Source organism: Pinus tabuliformis, chromosome Q (genome assembly GCF_031772625.1).
Source record: "Pinus tabuliformis cultivar Carrire ecotype Pingquan chromosome Q, CPIR1, whole genome shotgun sequence".
In the NCBI taxonomy this organism is placed as follows: Eukaryota; Viridiplantae; Streptophyta; class Pinopsida; order Pinales; family Pinaceae; genus Pinus; species Pinus tabuliformis.
The window spans coordinates 131,002,772-131,023,860 of NC_142296.1; the positions used below are offsets into that span (position 1 = coordinate 131,002,772).

A 21,089-nucleotide genomic window follows, 5' to 3' on the forward strand; every position below is an offset into this window, starting at 1 on the left:
TTATTTGCCTTGTATTGTCATGTTGATGATCCTATTCATTTCGAAGATGCAATTAAAGATAAGAAATGGATAGAAGCTATGGATGAGGAGATGAATGCCATAGAGAGAAAAAAAACATGGGATTTGGTTGAGCTACCAAAAGGCAAAGAAGTCATTGGAGTGAAATGGGTTTACAAGACCAAGAGCAATGTTGAAGGTAAAATAGAAAGACACAAGGCAAGGCTGGTTGTCAAAGGGTACAAGCAACAGTATGGGAGAGATTATGAGGAGACTTTCGCACCGGTTGCAAGAATGGAAACTGTGAGAGCAGTGTTGTCTATAGCAGCTCAAAACAAGTGGAAAGTTTGCCAAATGGATGTGAAGTCAGCATTCCTAAATGGAGTGTTAATGGAAGAGGTTTACATTGAACAACCTCTAGGCTATGAGAAGAAAAGTGAAGAGCACAAAGTGTGCAGATTGAAGAAGGCTCTTTATGGGCTGAAGCAAGCGCTAAGAGCATGGTACAGTAGGATAGATTCCTATCTATTGGATAATGAATTTGACAAGTGTGAAGGAGAACCCACCGTCTACATCAAAGAAAAAGATGGTAAAATTTTAATTGTTGTCTTATATGTTGATGATGTTATTTTCACAGGTAATGATGATCAACTCATTGAGAATTTTAAATCAGTCATGAAAGAGGAATTTGAAATGACTGACATGGGTTTCTTGAAATACTTCTTAGGCATAGAAGTAGATCAAAATGAAAAATGAATTTTTATCTCACAAGCTAGATATGTAAATCAAGTGTTGAGCAGATTTAACATGCAAGAATGCAAAGCAGCGATCACTCCCACAGTAATGGGATTAAAACTCAACAAAGAGGACAACAGCAAGGATTTTGATCCTAGCTTGTATAAGAGCATTATTGGCAGCCTTATGTATTTAACTGCAACTAGGCCTGACATTATGTTTGCTGTTAGTTTAATTTCCAGATTCATGGAGAGGCCAAAGGAAGCACATTGGCAGGCAGCAAAAAGAATTTTAAGGTATGTCAAAGGTACCAAAATTTTTGGCATATTATATAATGTCTCAGAACATTCAAATTTAATTGGATACACTGATAGTGATTGGGCTGGAAGTGTAGATGATCGGAAAAGCACTTCCGGTTATGTTTTTCATATGGGTTCAGGAGCCATTTCATGGGCTTCTAAGAAGCAGTCTATTGTAGCATTGTCTACAGCAGAGGTTGAATATGTGGCAGCTACAGCAGCAGCATGTCAAGCAGTTTGGATAAGAAGAATGTTGAGGAGCTTAGGCCAAGAGCAGGCAAAAGTGACAACGATTTTTTGTGACAATAGCTCAGCTATTGCATTGTCAAAGAATTCAGTGTTTCATAAGAGAACAAAACACATTGATACAAGGTTTCACTACATCAGAGAATTGGTGAACAATGGAGAAATTGTCCTAGAACATTGCAGGACTCAAGAACAGGTTGCAGACATCTTGACAAAGCCATTGGATCAGAAAAGCTTTGAATTTTTGAGAAAGTGTCTGGGTATGACTGAATGCCCAGCAGTTGAAATTAAAGGGGAGTGTTGAAATCTAATTTCAACTGGGCAGACGTACAACGCCCAAAACCGCCAGAACGAAACCATAAACCATTTTATGCATATCGGACCGCCTTCCTGCAGAAAGTGGTTTCCGTACACAAGAGCCCGATACAATATAGTGCAGACGCGTGGCTCTCCCCATACGTAAGCAAGTCTGACTTTTCGGGTGCTATCGTTCAGCCGGAAGAGGCCTCCCGATATTCTCCTCCGCCGTCCGATCTGCTCCATCGTTCTCCGCCGTTGATCGTTTGAAACCTGCATACGAGCCTATATTAAAAACATTGCGTGGAGTAAAAGCTTTTGGGTTGACCGCCGTCAAGTAATTAAAATTATTTACTCCGGTTGGCAAACCATTTAAGTTTTTTTATATACGGCCTATATTATAATCATTTTTTTTGTTAACATAGATAAGGTGTATGTAATACGTTTTTTTTGTAGTTATTTGTGTTGACCATTTCAGAAATGTAGTGGCAGCGAAAACTAAGGGTGTTGCATAGCTCGTGCGAACAAAAAAAAGTCTCTCGTTATTGAAATGCACAGCAGTGCATAAGAAACTGTTGCTCATTGTAATGTAAGTTGTAGTGTGAGAGTGAAAATGTATGCACAGCAGTGCGAGTGAAGAGAACAGGGGAGCGCATATGTTGGATGAGTTTTTTTTGGGTGAAGAAAATTGTGTGTTTTGCACAGCAGTGCATTATGTAATGAAACAAGCATGAATCCCATGTGTCGGGTGAGCAACACATAATTTTTCTTACAGCGTATGTAATTTTTCTTTTACAGCAGTATGTTTAAAAATACTTTTTACACCAGTAAATGTGAAAGGGTTTTACAGCAGTAAACCCAGCTCAGTAAATTCTCAGGTGGAGACAGTTTTGTTAAATGTATTTTTGGGTAAATCCCTCTCAGCAAAGAGGATGAAGTTTGTATCAGACATTTTGTTTTAATGAATAGAAATCTTTTATGGTGGTGAAACACTCTGTTCCCAGTCATTTTTTTTAAAGCTTCTCTGCACAAAAGGATCCTGTGGAGAGAAACAGAGCATTGCCTCTGTGTCTTTAGTTTTTGTTTGTTTTTGGGATTTTTGCGGAAAAATCCCCAACATTATCAAGACAATTCATATGAAATACATGATGGCAATTACACAATTCTCTGATATGCTCCTCTTCCTCGAAGGAGTTCAAGCACACAGCACACACGATATCATTCCCCATCGCCTCGCAGAATGTCTCGGCAAACTTCCTGAATGGAATGACAGGCAAGTTTTTTCTAATAGTATCAGCAGAGATTGAAGGAACCGAAGAAAAATTCATGTCAGGTAAATCTTGCCACGAAGAACTGTCGAGTTCTCCAGAATCATATAGCCCCACAAAATGAAAAACCCAACACATCGTTATCTTTATATAAGAAAACGCCAATGCTAAGTGAAGCCGCAGCCTTGATAAAACGAGACCGTAATAGCTTGCAAGGAAACCCATGACCTATAAGACTCGAAGAAAATCCAGCACTTCAAATGCTCGGAAAAAAAACCAATACAGACACGTTAGGGTTTCGATCTTTGATCCCTTTGCCTGAAGCCTCTCTAATGCTTATATGATCTATATAAACAAAAGTATGAGACTCTGAGACTTGAATTTAAACTATTTTCCGATAAGAGTCTAGGAATTTAATAAAATCCAGTTCTCATGTGAATCGAGACTTGAATGGGGACAAGAAAGCATGTGCAGATCCATCCCGTAGGAGCCCATAACCACCGAACGGGCAAGCTCAACTGATATTCGTTACAATGCGACCCAAACATGTTAGGACAGCAATACTACTTTATGGAGGGAGGACAAACATAGAGGGGGAGTATTTATAGAGATGGGAAAAATAAAACTTATGGAGGAGAAAGGGAGTTTCGAGGTGGGAAACCACATAGCCAAATGGCAGGAAAGAGCTTCAATAAAGTGTTAAAAACCCTCCTTTCGGTGTCCTCAGGTAGTTGCAGTGTCCTGTCTTTTTAGGTGCCACTTAACAATCTAAAATGCATTCAGATGCTAGGTGTCAGATCATCCATGGTAATCAGCACATATTGAGCTTCTCCTTTGTTTAATGAAGGCACTAAATAAGACTCTTTAAATTGTTGTCCCATACAGTGGAACGTGTCGAAGATGTGTGCCTCAAACACTGAAGTTGCCGAGCAGGAAGGAAATTAAAGCTGTATATTAATTCCAAGGTAGATGCCTAATACGTTTTAAAAACAGTGACTTGATTGGTTGTTTTGGATACTAGCGGTTTGATACCTTTCCTTTAATCTATTCCGCGTTAAATCCATCCACTCAGATGCAGAAATCGCCTAACAAGGCGGAAATTTTGTCTATTTAAACGCGCAGCTAATGCTGTGTTTTGTAGACTTTTAGTGTGTGTTTGGTGTTAGGATAGCGTGGGTATATTAATTATAGCATTGAATTATTATATTGATTTATTATAATTTTATTTTATTTATTAAATGAAAATAATTATATTTTAAGTATTTTAAAAATCTTAATGTAATTACTAATAATAATTATTAGGTGGATGATTGAGATTTATTTTATCACATATTTTAGAGTATTTATAATGGTATAGAGAATTAAACCTTAAGATTTATTTTCAAAGTATTTGTGTTTTTTTGTCTTTTAATTAAAAATTTTAATGTAATTATTAATAATAATTATTAGGTGGATGATTGAGATTTATTTTATCACATATTTTAGAGTATTTATAATGGTATAGAGAATTAAACCTTAAGATTTATTTTCAAAGTACTTATGTTTTTTTGTCTTTTAATTAAATTGATTAATTAAAAAAATTGTTGCATGAGTAAATGTCATTTGAAGTGAGTTATATTTTTTTAGCATTGGTATTACTCAAGATATTGTAAAAAAATCCATTTATAAAGTAACAATCTCCATAATAAAGTGGGGTAAATCTCAGTGAAGAAGCTTGTTTCATGTTGTTTTTAAATGTATATGTTTAAGTTATACTAATTTTGTCATAATAATAACAATAATTTAAAATATAGTTATAATTTAGTTAGATTTTTTTCTTTAAATAATGTGATATGTATTAGAAAAGAAGTATTTTAATATTTTTTATGAATTTATTAGACATTTACTTTTAATTTTTATAGTTAAATTAATATAATATTTAATAAATAAAATAAAATAATAACAAATTTTACATTATATTATTAATTAATTAAAAATAACATAATATTTAATAAACAAAACGAAAAATGATAAATTTACTTAATATTTATTGTTGGAAAAAAAAATGTAATTTTATTAGTAAATCTTCTTACAACTTAATATTTATTGTTGGAAAAAAAAATGTAATTTTATTAGTAAATCTTCTTTCTTTGTAAGAGAAAATATTAATCTTAATTCCATTCGTTTAAAATTAAACATAATAAAAAATTAAAACATAATTCCCAAACCAATGATTTTCCCAGTTAAAAACCAATCATCATAACTCTATTCGTTTAAAATTAAACATAATAAAAAATTAAAACATAATTCCCAAACCAATGATTTTCCCAGTTAGAGGCCAATCATGCCATTCTCATACAATATTTGTTTGTCCCTAGTAGGTGGGATACTTTTATAGAAACTTTAATCCTTCAAAAAGAGTGGTAGGTTTAATTCTTATTAAATGTCACGTTTATTAAATAATTATGTTATTGAACATGCTTTATGATAGATGATGTTTCAATCAAAACTATTAACTAACTTTAAAACTAATTTTGAGATATGTTGTAACAATCTAAAATGCATTCAAATGCGAGGTGTCAGATAATGCATGGTAATCACCGGTGTCAGATAATGCATGGTAATCACCACATATTGAGTTTCTCCTTTGTTTAATGAAGCATTAAATAAGATTCTCTTTAAATTACAGAAGTTGCCAAGCAAGAAGGAAACTAAAGCTGTATATTATTTCTAAGGTAGATCTCTGGTATATTTAAAAAATATTGAGTGGATTAGTTCTTTGGATACTAGTGATTTGATACATTTCCTTTAATCTATTGCCCGTTAAATCCACCCAACTAGTGCGGAAGTTGCTGATCAAGGAGGAAATTTAATCTATTTAAGCGTGCCGCTAATGCTGATTGGTGTTTTTGTAGATTTTGAATGTTTGGTGTTAGGAGAGTGTAGATATAATAATTTAATTATTAAATTACTATATTGATTATTATGTTTTTATTTTATTTACTAAATGAAAATTATTATTTTGTTGATAGGCATTTTATTGTGGTGTTTTTGATTGTAATATTGTAAAGATTGTCATCCTTTAACAACTGTTGCTGCCCATGTCATTTTGTATTTGACAACATCATCTAAATTAAGATGACTCTTCGTTTTAGCTTTCCCCCAGATGATCCTTTGTTCTCATTGTATTGAATGGGCCTAATGGTTAAGAGCATGTGTTTCCTCCTAAGAGGTCTCAGGTTCAAAACCAGAGGGGGGTAGAGTATGTATGCCTTCGTAGACTTAGCAGTCAAATCGTTAAGAGCAAAAATCTTTGTCATTACTTTCACCCTCTACCCCGACTTTCTTGCATTAGAAAAGCCACTTCATTTGTTCTCATTATTGCCTTTGCAATACATCAAATGTAGGATTATACATTAGCTTGTAAAGTAAGATGCCAAGTATCAGTCTTAGAACGTTGCATATCAAAATAAACATTTCCAATTGCTAAACAAATTATCATCTTTAGTTGCCTAAATACCAACTAAACTACTTACTATTGATAAGAACCATAATCAACACAGTTGAGTTGGTATGCAACAATGACTGATTATGTGACAGGAGTAAATTGATGGTAGAAAAAACAACGCATAACATTCTACTTTCATGAATCGAAGTAATTTAGAAACAAGTTGCCTTACAATTGAACCTGCAAACTAGTATTCTATAGCACCACTTGAATTTCATGCTATGCATCGACCATACTCAGTTTCCAAAAGGAAATGATTGATTATGTAAAAGAAGAAAGTTGATGGTAGAAAAACCAGCAAATAACATTTTACTTTCATGAATCGAAATAATTTAGGAACAAGTTGTGTTACAATCAAACCTCTAAACCAACAACTTGAAGCACCACTTGAATTGGTTGTTGTTTATTTAGCATACTCAAGTGTTATGATGCGACCATAGCTAGCACACGAGGATCATCTAGGTCGAACTATGACCCCCAGTTTCCATTGATTTCAGAAATCACTAAGGAATTAGAAGGGGAAATAGTCCAAAACCTTCAAAGATCCTGGTTTCCAAAGATTCCATGTGAAAATGTGGCATCAAAAGCATATATTTCATTCATTGTCAGTTCCGATGCTACCATGTTACTAACTGTTCTCTATGAGAAATTGGTTGCCATCTGTGGAAAATGGTGGCAGAAAGCAATGGGGGAACCATGGCTTTAAGGTCTCCAGAAAGCCACTCTCATCTAGAAAGGAATGTGGGTGAAAAATAGTGATCCACTGGTCTAGTTTGACGCATATGATATAGGTGAAACATGTTAGAAAATTAATCCCAACCACCGCCTTAAACACACTAACAAACACCATGCATGCTTGTCCAGTCAACTACTACAGGGTTATGATTTTGTTTGTAGGCGGAAGGACTAAAGTACGAGAAGGACTAAAGTCTAAGTAGAAGTACATCTCTGACCATTTTGCAACACAAGAAAGAGTTTAAGGCACTTAATAAATTTTGGTAAATAGGTATGGGAAAACATGTACTCCGTGACTGTTACCCACACTGCACAACACCTACAAGTTAAGAAAACCATTTATTATGTAAAATTTCCCATGATGTGTTTTAATGTTTTGTTCTGTCATGAATTAATGAGTCAAAATGTATGTTCTGGATAAATATGCATGTAAAAGTCATTTGCAATGATGAGCGAGAGAGAGGTGAAAAGTATGAGAGGTGAAGAGAAAATCGTGGAGCAAATTTTTGTGGGCCTGAAAATAACAGTTACTGTGTTTTACTATGTGTTACTCCGCAACCCTGGTAAAGCATAAATTCCAGTAAGATCTTTCTTGTTTTACTTGGAGCAACAACCTCCAATTTATCATGTTAATGTATTTTCCTATGTTATGAAATATAATCAAGAGTACGCTATGTTGTGATGTGGTCTTAAACTTTCATAAGTAGGTTTACAGCAACCATTTTGCTTTTACTTTGTTTTGCTACCGTGAGTTTTGTGTTTTAATTAAGTCTCTGTGTAGTTGCGATTTCCTTGCGGCAACTGCAATTTTGACTTGCTACAACCGATTTCTGACCCAGACTCCTCTCCTCTGCCCCTGTGAAATTTCATAACATGGTATCAAAGGGGTTAAACTTAGTGTAAAAAAAGTGTTCTTACTAGTAGAAAAATTGAGGACAATAGTTTTCTTGAAGCATATTTAGGTAGAAAAATTATTTACACTAGAAATGGAAACATAAAACTAGTAGATAATCAATTAGGAAAAAATTGGGATATTACAATGAAATGTTTTCTTTTCAAGACATTTATTTTAGAATGGTTTTTGAAGCATGCATTAGAATACACTTGTTCAGAAATTGTTAGACAATAGGTGATGAAAAGCTATTCTAATGAAAAATGAAAAACATCATGAAGCTAATAATTTTAGATGACATCATTCTTGTACTATTCTTTCAGTACATTATCTTGACATTTTTTTCTATTCTTTACATTTCTAGTTCTTCTTAATTTCTAGCATGATGGATTTGCGTAGCTTCTATCTTATTCCTTTTCTCTAGAATTTTTTACAAGCAGCAGTCATGTTAGCTATTCTCATTCCCAAGGATTAAGCAACAGAATGAAGTCATAGAAGCAAGAGAGAAAAAGACAACAAACCAATGAAACTTGACAAAAGTAAAGACAACAAAACTACAAATGTTGAGAAGAGAATTTGAACACTTTGTATGAATGGGTCTAAGAATGTAGACCCATTTTTTACACATGTAATTGGGTTGGTTACTCAAATCAAGTCTCATGGTGAGACACTTGAGGAAGGGAGAATAATTGAGAAAGTTTTGAGAAGTCTTCCAGCAAGGTTTGATTCCATTGTTGTGGCCATAGAAGAGACAAAGGATCTCTCACAATTCTCAGTTGATGAGCTTCATGCATCACTGGTTTCTCATGAACATAGATTGAATAGAGAAAAAAGCTCCTCTTTGGAGCATGCCTTCAAGACACAAGTTTCGTTTGGTACAGGTAGAGGGAGAGGAATATCATATGCTAGACCAATAGGAAGAATCCCACACATAGGTGGAAGAAGTAGCCCTTCAAACTCAAGTGGAAGGGGCAGAAATCAAAATCCAAGTCAAGGTCTAAGCCAAAATCAAGGACAAGGTTAGAGGTATGATAAATCTCAAGTCCAATTTCATTACTGTAAGAAGTATGGTCATTATGAAAATGAATGTAGAAAGAATCAATATGAAATTACTAACAAACCAAGTGTAAATTTCACGAAAGAAAATTAGAACCATGATAACATGTTTTTATCTTGTAATGTAGCACAAGAAAGAGAAAGTGATATATTGCATCTAGATTCAGGGTGTAGCAACTACATGTCAAGGAACATAGAAATGTTTTCCAAACTAGATGGAAGTGTGAATTTTGAAGTGACATTAGGGAGCAATAGAAAAGTCTCTGTCATGGGAAAATGAAGAGTTAATATCGTAACAAGGAAGGGGGAGAAGAAGTATATCCCAGATGTTTACTTTGTCCCTAGTTTGAGGCATAACCTCATAAGCATTGGACAACTCATGCAAAAGGGCTACAATGTCTTTTTCAAAAATGATGAGTGCACAATTCGAATAGAACTCCATGTAGATAGTTGATTACAAAGGTTTAGATGACAAACAATAGAATGAAAAATAGTAGAAGGTTCAAATTTGGAGAAGAATCTGCATAAGTACAACTATCAACGAACTCACAAGATGATGATAGAAAAGTAGAAACTGTTACACAAGTGAACTATCAAGCAAAGGTCAAAGATGAAAATTGGTTATGGAATTTGATATTTGGACATCTCAACTTTGGAGGTTTCAATTTGCTGCATAGGAAAGGCATGGTGAAGGGGTTGCCACTTATAGAAAAACTAGACAACCTATGTGAAGGATGCATCTTGGGCAAGCAACATAGAGAGAAATTTCGAGGAGGAAAGTCAGTAAGGGAAAAAGCACCTTTGGAGATTGTCCATTTAGAGTTATGTGGACCAATGTAGACACCATCAATTGGTGGAAGCCACTATTTATTGACATTCATAGATGATCACATAAGGAATACATCGATTTATCTCCTAAAACATAAAAGTGAAGTATTTGACCACTTTCACCAATAGAAGGCTCTTGTTGAAAAAAAGTGTGGACACTACATCAAAGTCCTGTGGACTGACAGAGGTTGCGAATACATCTCAAATAATTTCCTTCGTTTTTGTAGGGAGCATGGAATTCACAAGCAATTTACAACAAGGTATACACCTCAGCAAAATGGTGTTGTGGAAAGGAATAATATGACCTTCATGGAAATGGAAAGGAGTATGTTGAAGACAAATAATTTGCCAAATGATTATTGGTCGAAAGTTATCGCTTGTTCAACATATATCATTAATAGGTGTCCAACCAAAAGTTTCAGGGATGTGTTTCCTAAGAGGCATTGAGTGCAAGAAATCATAGTGTCACTCACATGAGTGTCTTTGAATGTGTGGCATATGCACATGTCCCCGATGAGTTGAGGATGAAGTTCGACAGCAAGGGGGAGAAATGCATATTTTTTGGATATAGTGATGAATCCAAGGCATACAAACTATATAATCCATCAACGAAGAAGGTCATAATCAACAGAGATGTGCAGTTCATAGAAGAGTAAGCATGGGATGTAAGTTTAGAGAAGACAATCAATACAAAAGCATGTATACCACATGAGGACAAAGAATAATTGGCAGCAGCAGGCAATTCCTCAATAGTAACTCCTACTCCTATCTAAGCACAACAAAGTAGGCAACAAGTAACACCATCAAAGAATAATAGGAAAATGTCACGCGGTCAAGCAAGTGCTTCTGCAAGCACCCCGAAAAGCGCAACACCAAGTGATATGTTTCAACAAGGCGTAAAAAATTACCTAACTAGAAACTCTCATAAGAAAAGAAAAGGAGAAAAACCTATAGCAAAGAAACTCCTTTCCAAAAGATAGAAATATGTTAGGGCTCATATAACCATGGAGCTAAAATTATAGATCCCACAATGATCCATTGAAGCAAAAAAACTATGAATATGAGATCCATGAAACCTTAATTGGGTTGGTTGATCTTTAAAGTAGAAAATGTTGCAAAGGAAGAAGAGTGAAAAACATTGTCAACTTCTGCAAAAATGCTTCGAAGAAAATAAGCAGTAGTAAAGAACAAGGACAAAGGATTCCAATAGAAGAAACACCATGAACAAACAAATGAACAAGGAGGTTATAACTATGGAAAAATGATCTCAAACATGGAAAATCAACATCTATGAATTTATTTGAACACCATCACCAACACAAAGAAGAAAATACTAGCAATGTAGTGAATACAACAATACGTGTATATGACATCATCAAACTTCCCACCTAAAATTTGATAGAAGGACTATAAGAAATAAACAATGTTCATCATCATCAAAATTTCCCCACTGAAACATAATTGAGGGAGCACTAAAAATCAACAACAAATAATAGGAACGATAGAGGAATGTACAAGAAATGAGACGAAAGTTTTAAAGTCCTAAAACTTGTGTTCAAATGATTCCATGACCATCCATTAATCCAACCACAATTGATCGAAATTGTTCGATGGTTTGTCATTTCATGTATCTTCTATAATGACATGAATGTAGCTTCTTCTTTTACTTTTATGATTTATATATATATTCCCCTTATATCGATAGAAAAGCATATTGGGACTGAGTTGTTGGTAGCGACATTCGAGAACTTAGCTCAGTGATCATGGCAGGAGACTTTAATATTATTTTGGACATAAATAAGGTATGGGGTACCCAATGCAGGCCTAATTCATTGGGTAAATATTTTAAGGATATTTTCAATAAGAAATATTTTAAGTATATCTTGCCATATCCTATCAACCCTACCTAGAAGAATGGTCGATGGGGCTCAAAGGGTATTTTGAAAATATTGGATAGATTCCTTCTCAAGGAGGATATAACTAGTTGCATGAAACAGTTATTCCTATGGATCCTCTCTGCATGCATTTATGATCATTTCCCTATATTCATGGAATGGATGGGGATACATAACCACTTTGGTTGAAGGAGAAGGGTTTTATTTCTCTAGTTTGTGACACCTAGAGTGAGACAAGAGTGAACCCTGGGGTTTCGAATATGGCTTCAGTATGTAACAAGATGAAAATTATCAAAGACAAGGTTCAGAAATGGGCAAGGGAAAAGAAGAATGAGGTGGTGAGGGAATCGATTTGGATTGATGATTAGATGAAGCTGCTTGAATACCCTCGAGATCTAGTATACTTTTTTTTATTTTGAATTAGAGAAATTAATTAACCAAATTCTGACGAGGCAAGTAGAGGAATGATAACAAAAAAGTAGGTTTATGTGGGTGGAAGAAGGTTACAAAAGCAACCATTTTTTCATAGACAGACATCTTCTAGGAGAAATCAAAATTCAATTTAGAGTATTAGGGATGCATTATGGTGTCTTCTACAATCACAAGGGGAAATACAAAAGAAAGCTCTTCGTCACTTTAATAACCATTATAGTGAAAGACATGCTCTTCCCTTTAGTAATCAAATGGAGTTCTGCAACCTATTCCCTAACATGGTTGATGAGTAGGTCAAAGATAAAATGGAGAGACAAGTCACAAAGGACGAGGTTCTGACGGTCTTGAAAGAAATGGCAAGAGGTAAGTGTTTAGGACTAAATGGTTAGTCTATGGAACTGTATATTCACTTCTAGGACATAATGCTCATTGATCATATAGATTTGGTACAGTAGTCCCAAATACTATGTAGGGTAACAAGAGCAATGAATGCAACTTTCATTACACGAATACTAAGGTAGTGAATCCCTCTTCCTTCTTGGACTTTCGTCCAATTTCATTGTGCAATATTATCTATAAGATGATATCCAAGACCACTACAAATCAAATCAAGCCATCGTTGTCAAAGTTCGTCTCTGCTGAACAATTTGGCTTTCTTAAAAATTGGTATATTCATGATGCAGTTTCCAATGCAAAAGAATTTATAAACTCCAAAAATAGACATTGAATTGAAGCTTTCCTAATGAGGATAAATATTATAAAAGCCTATAATTATGTTAACTAGGAATTCTTGAGAATGATGCTAATTAAGATAATTATTGGTGCACTTATGGTGGTTTGGATCCTAATTTGCATATCATCTATTAATTTTGTTGTCATCACCAATGACCTCCCAACAAATATTTTCAAGGCATCTCGAGGTATTAGATGGGGATGTGTCCTATCTCTTCTCCTATTTTTGTTGGTGATTTACAGGTTAAGAAAAAGGATTCCAAATGCTTGTGAAAGGGGTATCATTACAAGATCCAGGTTGACAAATTAAATTTCCCTTGCAAACTTCATGTTCGTCGATAATGTGATTGTGATTGGGAAGGTAGTAATTAGAGAATGGATCTATTTGAGATTATAAGATCTTTAGAGAGGTTTCAGGTCTATTAATGAACAAGATTAACTGGGTTTGATATGAATAGACCCTGAGGGGGAAACAATTAAGAAGATTTCATCTGTATTCAATGTCCAATCCATCTCTTTGCATGGAGTGTTTAAGTACCTTAGTTTCTTCTTGAAGCAGAATGATTATGAAAACAAAGACTCAGGCTTATTATCTCATAAATTTGAGAAGAGGCTACACTTATCGTCTCATAAGTGGTTATCACTAGGAGGCAAACTCATTATGATCAAATATGTTTTACCAAGTATCTCCATATATTGGATGCATAAATTCAAACTATCGAAGGGTATTGTAAATAGTATCAACTCTATCATTATGCAATTTCTATGGGTTGGTAATGGTTCCAATAGGAAAATACACCTTGTCTAAAGGGAGGTGCTTGCTAGTGAGGTAGATGAATGTGGATGGGTTTTCAAAGATGCACAATGTTTTAATTTGGCCTTATTTCTCAAAATGTTTTGGAGGGGAGTGTGTGATGATGGATTATGACATCAAATCATTAAAGTTAAATATCTTAAAACTAATGAATTATACAATTGAATAAGAGAGTGTGCTTCCCATTCTAAGGTGGTTTCCCAATCTTGGACAAGCTTCTTGCAAGCAAAAGGCTGGTTCCTTTGGAACCTAAGATGGAAGATCGATTCAAGATCTCTTCTAGAAATCATATTGGACGCATTCAGTGGAATGACAGGTAATCATACTCTATCTTTATCCCCGATTTCATTTTTACATGAATTGGGTATCTATGTTCTTAAGGATATGTCTAGTACACTCGAGATAGTGTCACATTAAACCTCTTAGAAAGAAGACAGAGATTTGGGTCTAATGGGAGACTTTGTTGAAGAATGGAAAGAATATATATTATAGTTGAAGTTTGCAGGGATAATGTTGACTCCAAACGAGGATAGACTAACCTGGTGTGGTGGATTTCAAGAAGGTCACATTAAGGTAAATCAAGCACACTCCATCAATAAAGATGATTCATATACAAATATTTTCTACAGTTGGTTCAACAGGTAATGGAGTGGAATATGCCACAAAAACTTAAATGTTTCATATGGCTAGCGATTCACAACAGATTTTTGATGTGGGATGACCTTATAAAGAGGGGCTTCCAGGTCCTAGGTAGGTGTGGTTTACGTTTAGTTCAAGTAGTTGTTAACCATCTTTTCCTATAGTGTCCCTTTTTTGTTTCAGTGTGGTTTTGGGTGCTCAACATTCAGAGCATAAGAGTAAGTTGGGATAGGGAAAACAATGGAACATGTCTAAGGCATTGGCTTGCTGAGTACAAGTCTCACAAGCATTTGTCATTATTTTTCCTATGCATATTAGGGAGGGAAAGGAACAATTGCATTTTTTAGCAAGCACAATCAATTGTGAGAAGGAATTGCATTAAGATTTCGACATATTTTAAGGAATATGGTTTCCATGAGGACAAGAAACCATAATCCAATTGGTTCCCAAAGAAACCATTAGAGAAATTTTGAGGTCTAAAACGGGCCTCAAAACAAAAATGTAGAACCAAAATAAACCTTATAAGAACCAAAAAGATTCAAGATGGTGATGTAAACAATGATTGATGAATCACCATTTTTGGAGTTAAAATGTAAAAATATTAAAAAACAAAAAAACTACTTTTTAAACGTGTATTTTAAACTTATCTCCCTGTGATTTTACTCTAATTTCGAGCATGAGCACTCATTGGATGTAAAATTTCATTCCTCATCCAAGGATTACCCATCTTGTATACTTTTAATGGACCTTGCTACACAAAAAATGAGAAATACATGAAAAACATGATTGCAATCACATTTTTTCATGTATTTTTCATTTTTCTTGTAACAGGTTCCATCAAAAGTATGAAACATGAGTACTCCTTGGATGATGAATTAAATTATGCATCGAACATGTGCTCTTGCTTGAAATTTGAGTAAAATCGCAAGGAAATGATTTTAAAATACGAGTTGAAAAAGTAGTTTTTTCATTTTTCCCTCTAAAATTTGATAATGTAATCAAATATTATTTTATTAATTCTATTATATTTTTATAATATTCTTTGGGATGTCTAGTTTAGACCTTAGAATTTTTCTAATGTTGTGGACCGACTATCTAGTTGTTTTTTTATGGGGCCACATCTTTCGACACTTGCGGCAGTGGCATGGTCATCTATTCGGGGCTCAGAGACTTTTACTGTTTGGTCTGGTTTAGTAGTAAATGATCCAACACCAGGGAATAACTTCTTGTATTGTGAGGAATCTTATATTGTTCCAAATGGCTTGGAATTGAGGATATTTTCATATTCAAAGACTCCAAGGTAGTTGTCTAATGGGCAAGTGAGAGACATAAATTAGAGACTCCCAAGCTTTCTAACTAGAATATGAGGATTAAGGTGTTGATTAATGAATTCAAAAGGGTTTCTATTTGATGGGGAATGAGACTCTGGGGGTTAATTAGAGTCCCTTTCCCTTAAGTAATCGATTCTAAGGCATGTGGGTTATGGGCCCACAAGCCTTACCGGAAGCGTTCCTTAGGTTATTGCTTTTATGTACTTTTCATCTCTTGTTAATTCCTCTGCTTCAAATGGAAAATAACAGCGAGACTAGTGCTAATGAGGCTCTCAAAGGTCGGGAAGTATGCCTACTTTGCTCTCATCCTCCTGCTGATATGCATCTAGATTTTGGTACCCTGCTCCAGCTCGTTCTTCACCAAAATCAACTAATCCTGAACATGTATGAAGCATGCAAGATCCCCAAGCACAAGTTCGGAAAATGATTGATGAGACAGGCCTCCTTCGCAGTCAATTAGATGAAATACAATCTGATGGGGATTTCTTTCCCCGCCTTGACCTCGGCCTCGACACTTGGATTGTTCGAATCTTGAAACGGCTCGACGACTTTCTCTTCGGCATTCAGTGTCTCAATGCTCAGCGAAAGCTTCGACTCTTCTTTCTTGACAATCTTGGGCTCTGCCTTCGGTGGCCTGAACTCACGGACTTGGCTGAGGTCTTTACGGATTTTCCGGGAGCTTCCAAATATGAGTTCTCTCATCTCGGGTGAAATCCGCTCCTTATTTCAGGTGGAACAACACTGGCTCTCCAAGAACCGCAGTCCACAACCTCTCTGATAACATTGGAAGATTAAAAGGGAAACAAAGCAGAGAATATATGCACACATTGATTTGTAACAGAAATTAATCTTTCTACCTGCACCTCAATACTACAATACCCACTCACTGATTCGCAATGGAAATTGACCTCCGCCATATATATAAATAAAATCCATACATTATAACAAAATGAGGCTCGCCATGTCTACTCGGCCTGATCCTCTGATTTATTGGCCTCTCCTCCATCCTCTGCACCCTCATCTTACCGATCACTCAAAAAACAAAAACAACAATATCTAATCTCTCCCCTTTCCGCCCAAATGAAAAGAAGTTACACATATGTCATATATAACTACTTATTTCCACAAATGAATGGATTAGTTAAACAACCTAGACTAGTTGGCTTGATCTCCACGTAGGGAGGATAATTTGCCTTTGATTTCCAATTCTGTTTAGAATTAGGTAACAAATTAACCACTTACATTTATTTAAATTTAACAAATTTAACAACCAATCCTCCTCCAAACTTGTATTAGCTGCAACATGTGACCACTCACTCCATCACATTGCTGGCTAGGTCTACATGCTGCTGCATCAAACTCCCAAAGTTTAAATTAATCATGATCTCCTGATCATGGGCTTCTGATTTGTGTCCTCCTAGATCCCATACTTGGTTTGTTAATCTGTCCTTGGTTACTGCTGTTGTTGTTTGTCCTTCAAGTCTCCCTCCTTTGTGTTGTAATGCCCCATTTGCTATAGCATGATGATTCCTTTCCTTCTTGATCAACTTTAAAATTTCAGTAGCAACCTCTGGTGTTTCTGCTACAACGCAAAGAGACCGAACCAGAGCATAGAGGGTAGGATGCCTTGGAAACTTCTTGTTCTCCATTGCCTTTAGGTAAATCGCATGGGATTCATTCGGCTGCATACCTCTACAAAACAACTGGATAATCTTACCAATAGTGGAGGCACAAGGAAAATGGCCATTCCTTTCCATTTCTTCAAAACCACTCCATGCTTCATCATAAAGAGAACTCATGCAAAGTGCCTGAATTGTTAAGTAATAGGACTTACTTCTAGGCTCACATTTGAACTTATGAAACTGTTTGAAAACCTCGAGGGCCTCTTTGGCTCCCCCAAAACGAGCCAGATATTGAATAAAAGTATTCAACACAGAATTATCAATAACTCCTTCGTGGTTTTTTGCGGTCTCTTCAATCAAACTTCTCAACAAATATAGCTTAATCCTACCCTTATTATGCACAACTAAAAGAAGGGAAGTCAATTCATGGGGACTTGGCATATAACTAGGCTGCTTGAATGCCCACTGAAGGAAACTAATTATTTGCTTCATTTTAATAGCTGGGGTATTAATGACCTCACCTACAAACTTCTAATTTAAATTTAACTCTAGAGTTTTGAGTCCTGCTACGAGCTCTTCGGCTTCCAAGTTCTTTCTAAGCAATCTCAATCAGTTGGGCAAGTCTATCAAAATGACTTGGGCACCGAGAAGGGCTGGAACACAACCAAACAATCCACAACCCGAGCCAAGTTCCAAACACTTTTTGCCTTGAAGATTCAACACATTACATTCAAGAGTGTGCTCTTCCCTCTGCATCACATGATTATGTGAGTTTCCTTCCTTCAACATTCGAACTATTTCTTGCTTATGCTTAGGTTCAACTCTAGAAAACACGCAACTACGCCCTCTTAAAATTTCTCGACATTTGGCAACAGCAAGAGCAATAAACTCTCTTCCTATGAAGCTTCTATCCTGAAGATTAACTTCTGGCTCAAAAATCCCAATATCATAACATATGGCTTCTACTGTACAATTCTTGTCATCGCTTGTAATAACCAACACACAAACTCTACCTTCTCTGCAATCACTAATTGCTCTATGGACCTCTGCACTTGGAGGGTCCCTTATTCCTACAAAACCAGCAAAGATCAAATCACTTTCAATTGACGAGTAATTATCAGGATCAAGCAAAAGATTGTGGGAAGGATGTTCCTCTCCATCATATGTAGAGAATTCACTAAGTTCTTCTTTATATAAAAAATCTAAACAGCGTAGAGCTCCTGAAGTCATCCCTTTGAGTTTTTGTAGTGTGCACTACCGAATGTCCACATCTAATTGAACCACTGTTCCATCTGATCGCTGAATCTTGGAGCTTCTCTCTAGAAGACTCTCAACTGCACCCTTCACCAACAATGTGATATTTCCTACATTTGACTTAACAATAACCCCCATTGAGTTGCGCATTTGATCAAACTCTAAAGTAGTAACTCTGTGTTATCTTTCACTCCACCACTCACAGCAACCTAAACGGATTTCTGCCAAAATTGAATGATCATCATCATTTCGAGCCTTTACATGCTCCACCAAACCTAGTAATTTCATATTTTCTACCAGGACCTTCAAAACTACTTCAATGGGAATGCCAATAAAGTAGTGTTGATGACTAGTATATGCAATTCTTGCATCATTGCACAAAGCAACAATTTTTGAAATTGACTGAAGATTTGCATCCATTTGTCCTTCAAATACATTCTCCATGTCACCCTTCAAGTTTTCCAGGCCTTCAAACATGTAAGCAAGTGCTAATGCAGCCATGAAACATGCCCTATTTGATCCAGAGGCTGGACAAAGATGCACAAGTGCTGGAACTCCTCCCTCTTCAACTATTTGCCAAGCATTCCCAACATTGAATGCCAAATTCCAACTGTAGTCTCATGCACATCTTCTACGTCAGAACGAGCCAATGCAATTAGTGGTGCAACACCTCCTCCTTGTCCAATAGCAATACTATTTGCTTCAGATACAGATAATCCCCACAAGACTCTTGTACCCATTTCTTGAATCCCTTGTGATGCATTACCACAGTTTTTTGTGAGGGTGACCAAGGCCTCGACACCGCCAAATTCTGCAATTGCCTCTCTATTTCTATCATCAAAAGACAAATTTTAGAGTGCTCCATATGCCTCCTGTCTGACTCCTTCATGATGAGGGCCAGTGAGATGCACTAATGCTTCAAGCGCATCTACTTCTTGTCCCACAACAACATTATTGCCATTGTTGTCCCCATGAGCTACCAAGTTAGCTAAAGCATGAGCAGCCTGTTCTTGGACTCCCTCATGTTTGTTGAAGTGAGCAAGCATCACCACAGCGTGAACCCCTCCAACCATTGCAATCTCCATGCTTCATTTGTCATTCGTAGCTAGATTGGAAAATCCACTAGCAGTGCGTTCTAGAACCCCTTCCATGGCAACCACTTTGGAAACATCTGCATTGACTGATAAATTTGCTATGGCCTTTGCTGCTTCTAACTATACAACCTCTTGATGCGACTTTGTGAGATCCAACAGAAGCCCAATCCCGCCACCTTGCATTATAGCTTCTACCCTAGTAGGATCAACGGTCGTTGTCTCATCATCAATCACCACAAACATTGCAAGTACAATGGCCGCTCTTTCTTGGACATCCTCCTAAGTTGTCCTATTTTCTACACTATAAATTTCCAAATTAATTGGTTTACCTTCTTGTAGTACCACTATGGCATTGTTATTAGACTTTTGGTCTATATCAACCTCATCTAACTGTTTCACCCCAAATAGAATTTCATCGATGAAGTCCTTCTGCTACAATAGATCAACACCTTCTTCCTCTAAAAGCGATTCTCCATCATACTTCACCTCAAGAGCTTCATTCCGATTTGTGATAGCTTCAGCAGACTGTCCAACATCCTCTGCATATCCTGTAAACATACGCAAACTAACAGAATTAAAATCACGGGGCTTCATTGCCTCATGTGCTTCCCTTATCAACATGTCTTCGAATTATTCTAAAGTATGCCAATAGTCCATGAGATCTTCGGCTGATCTCTCATTATACTCTTCACCCAACATTTCACCTTGTTCTGGTCTACAAATGAAAACTTCCATTTCTACTTTGGCTTCTCTTTTCTTGTTCTTCACTTGCATATTTCTCTTTTCTCGTAGCCACTACCACTTTACTCTCTTCCTCATGGTCCAACGATACTTTTGGTCTTCTTCACTTCTCTGCAGCATCTCTGCCAATATTCCAATCTAGAAATCTATCTCAGCTTTCTCTCTGGCAAACTCTTCTTGACTCATCCTCATTCCATCCTCTTTGGCATCTTTCCTTCTGTTGTGGCTTCTTCCTAAGCCTCTATTATGAATATATGTAGTCATATTCTCCTCCTCCCTTTCCTTGAGCTCCTCTCCTCTACAACAAGCCTTTGCAACAACAAGTCCTCCTTATTGCAATCTTACCTCACGAAGCTCTCCTCACTCAGTCTTTTGGTAAGCATGGTCCCCTATCTAGAACCTTCTCTTGAGTAACACCTTTTCTCCTTCTAGGCTTCTGCAATCTCTCACTCTCTCTTGAAAACACTTCTGCTGTCCTCTTTGTCCAATCTCTTGTTGGATTCTTCAGGTTCACTACCACTTCAGGGTACTTTGCTTGCTCTGCTTTTGAAAACACATCTGGTTCTTCTTTTACACTTCTCTTGGTCTATATTGTTGTAGTCTCTTCTTTCTTCGCGTGCAAAAACTCCTTTCCACAGGAAATCTTTTCCCACTCTGATACCACTTGATGGGGAATGAGACTCTGGGGGTTAATC

General features: G+C 36.2%; 1 pseudogene; it reads right to left on the reverse strand.

Moving 5' to 3' along the window:
- The window catches only part of LOC149218597 (protein ARABIDILLO 2-like), a 33,325-nt pseudogene extending 13,051 nt beyond the window's left edge, over positions 1-20,274 (reverse strand).
- Positions 20,275-21,089: the final 815 nt, after the last annotated feature.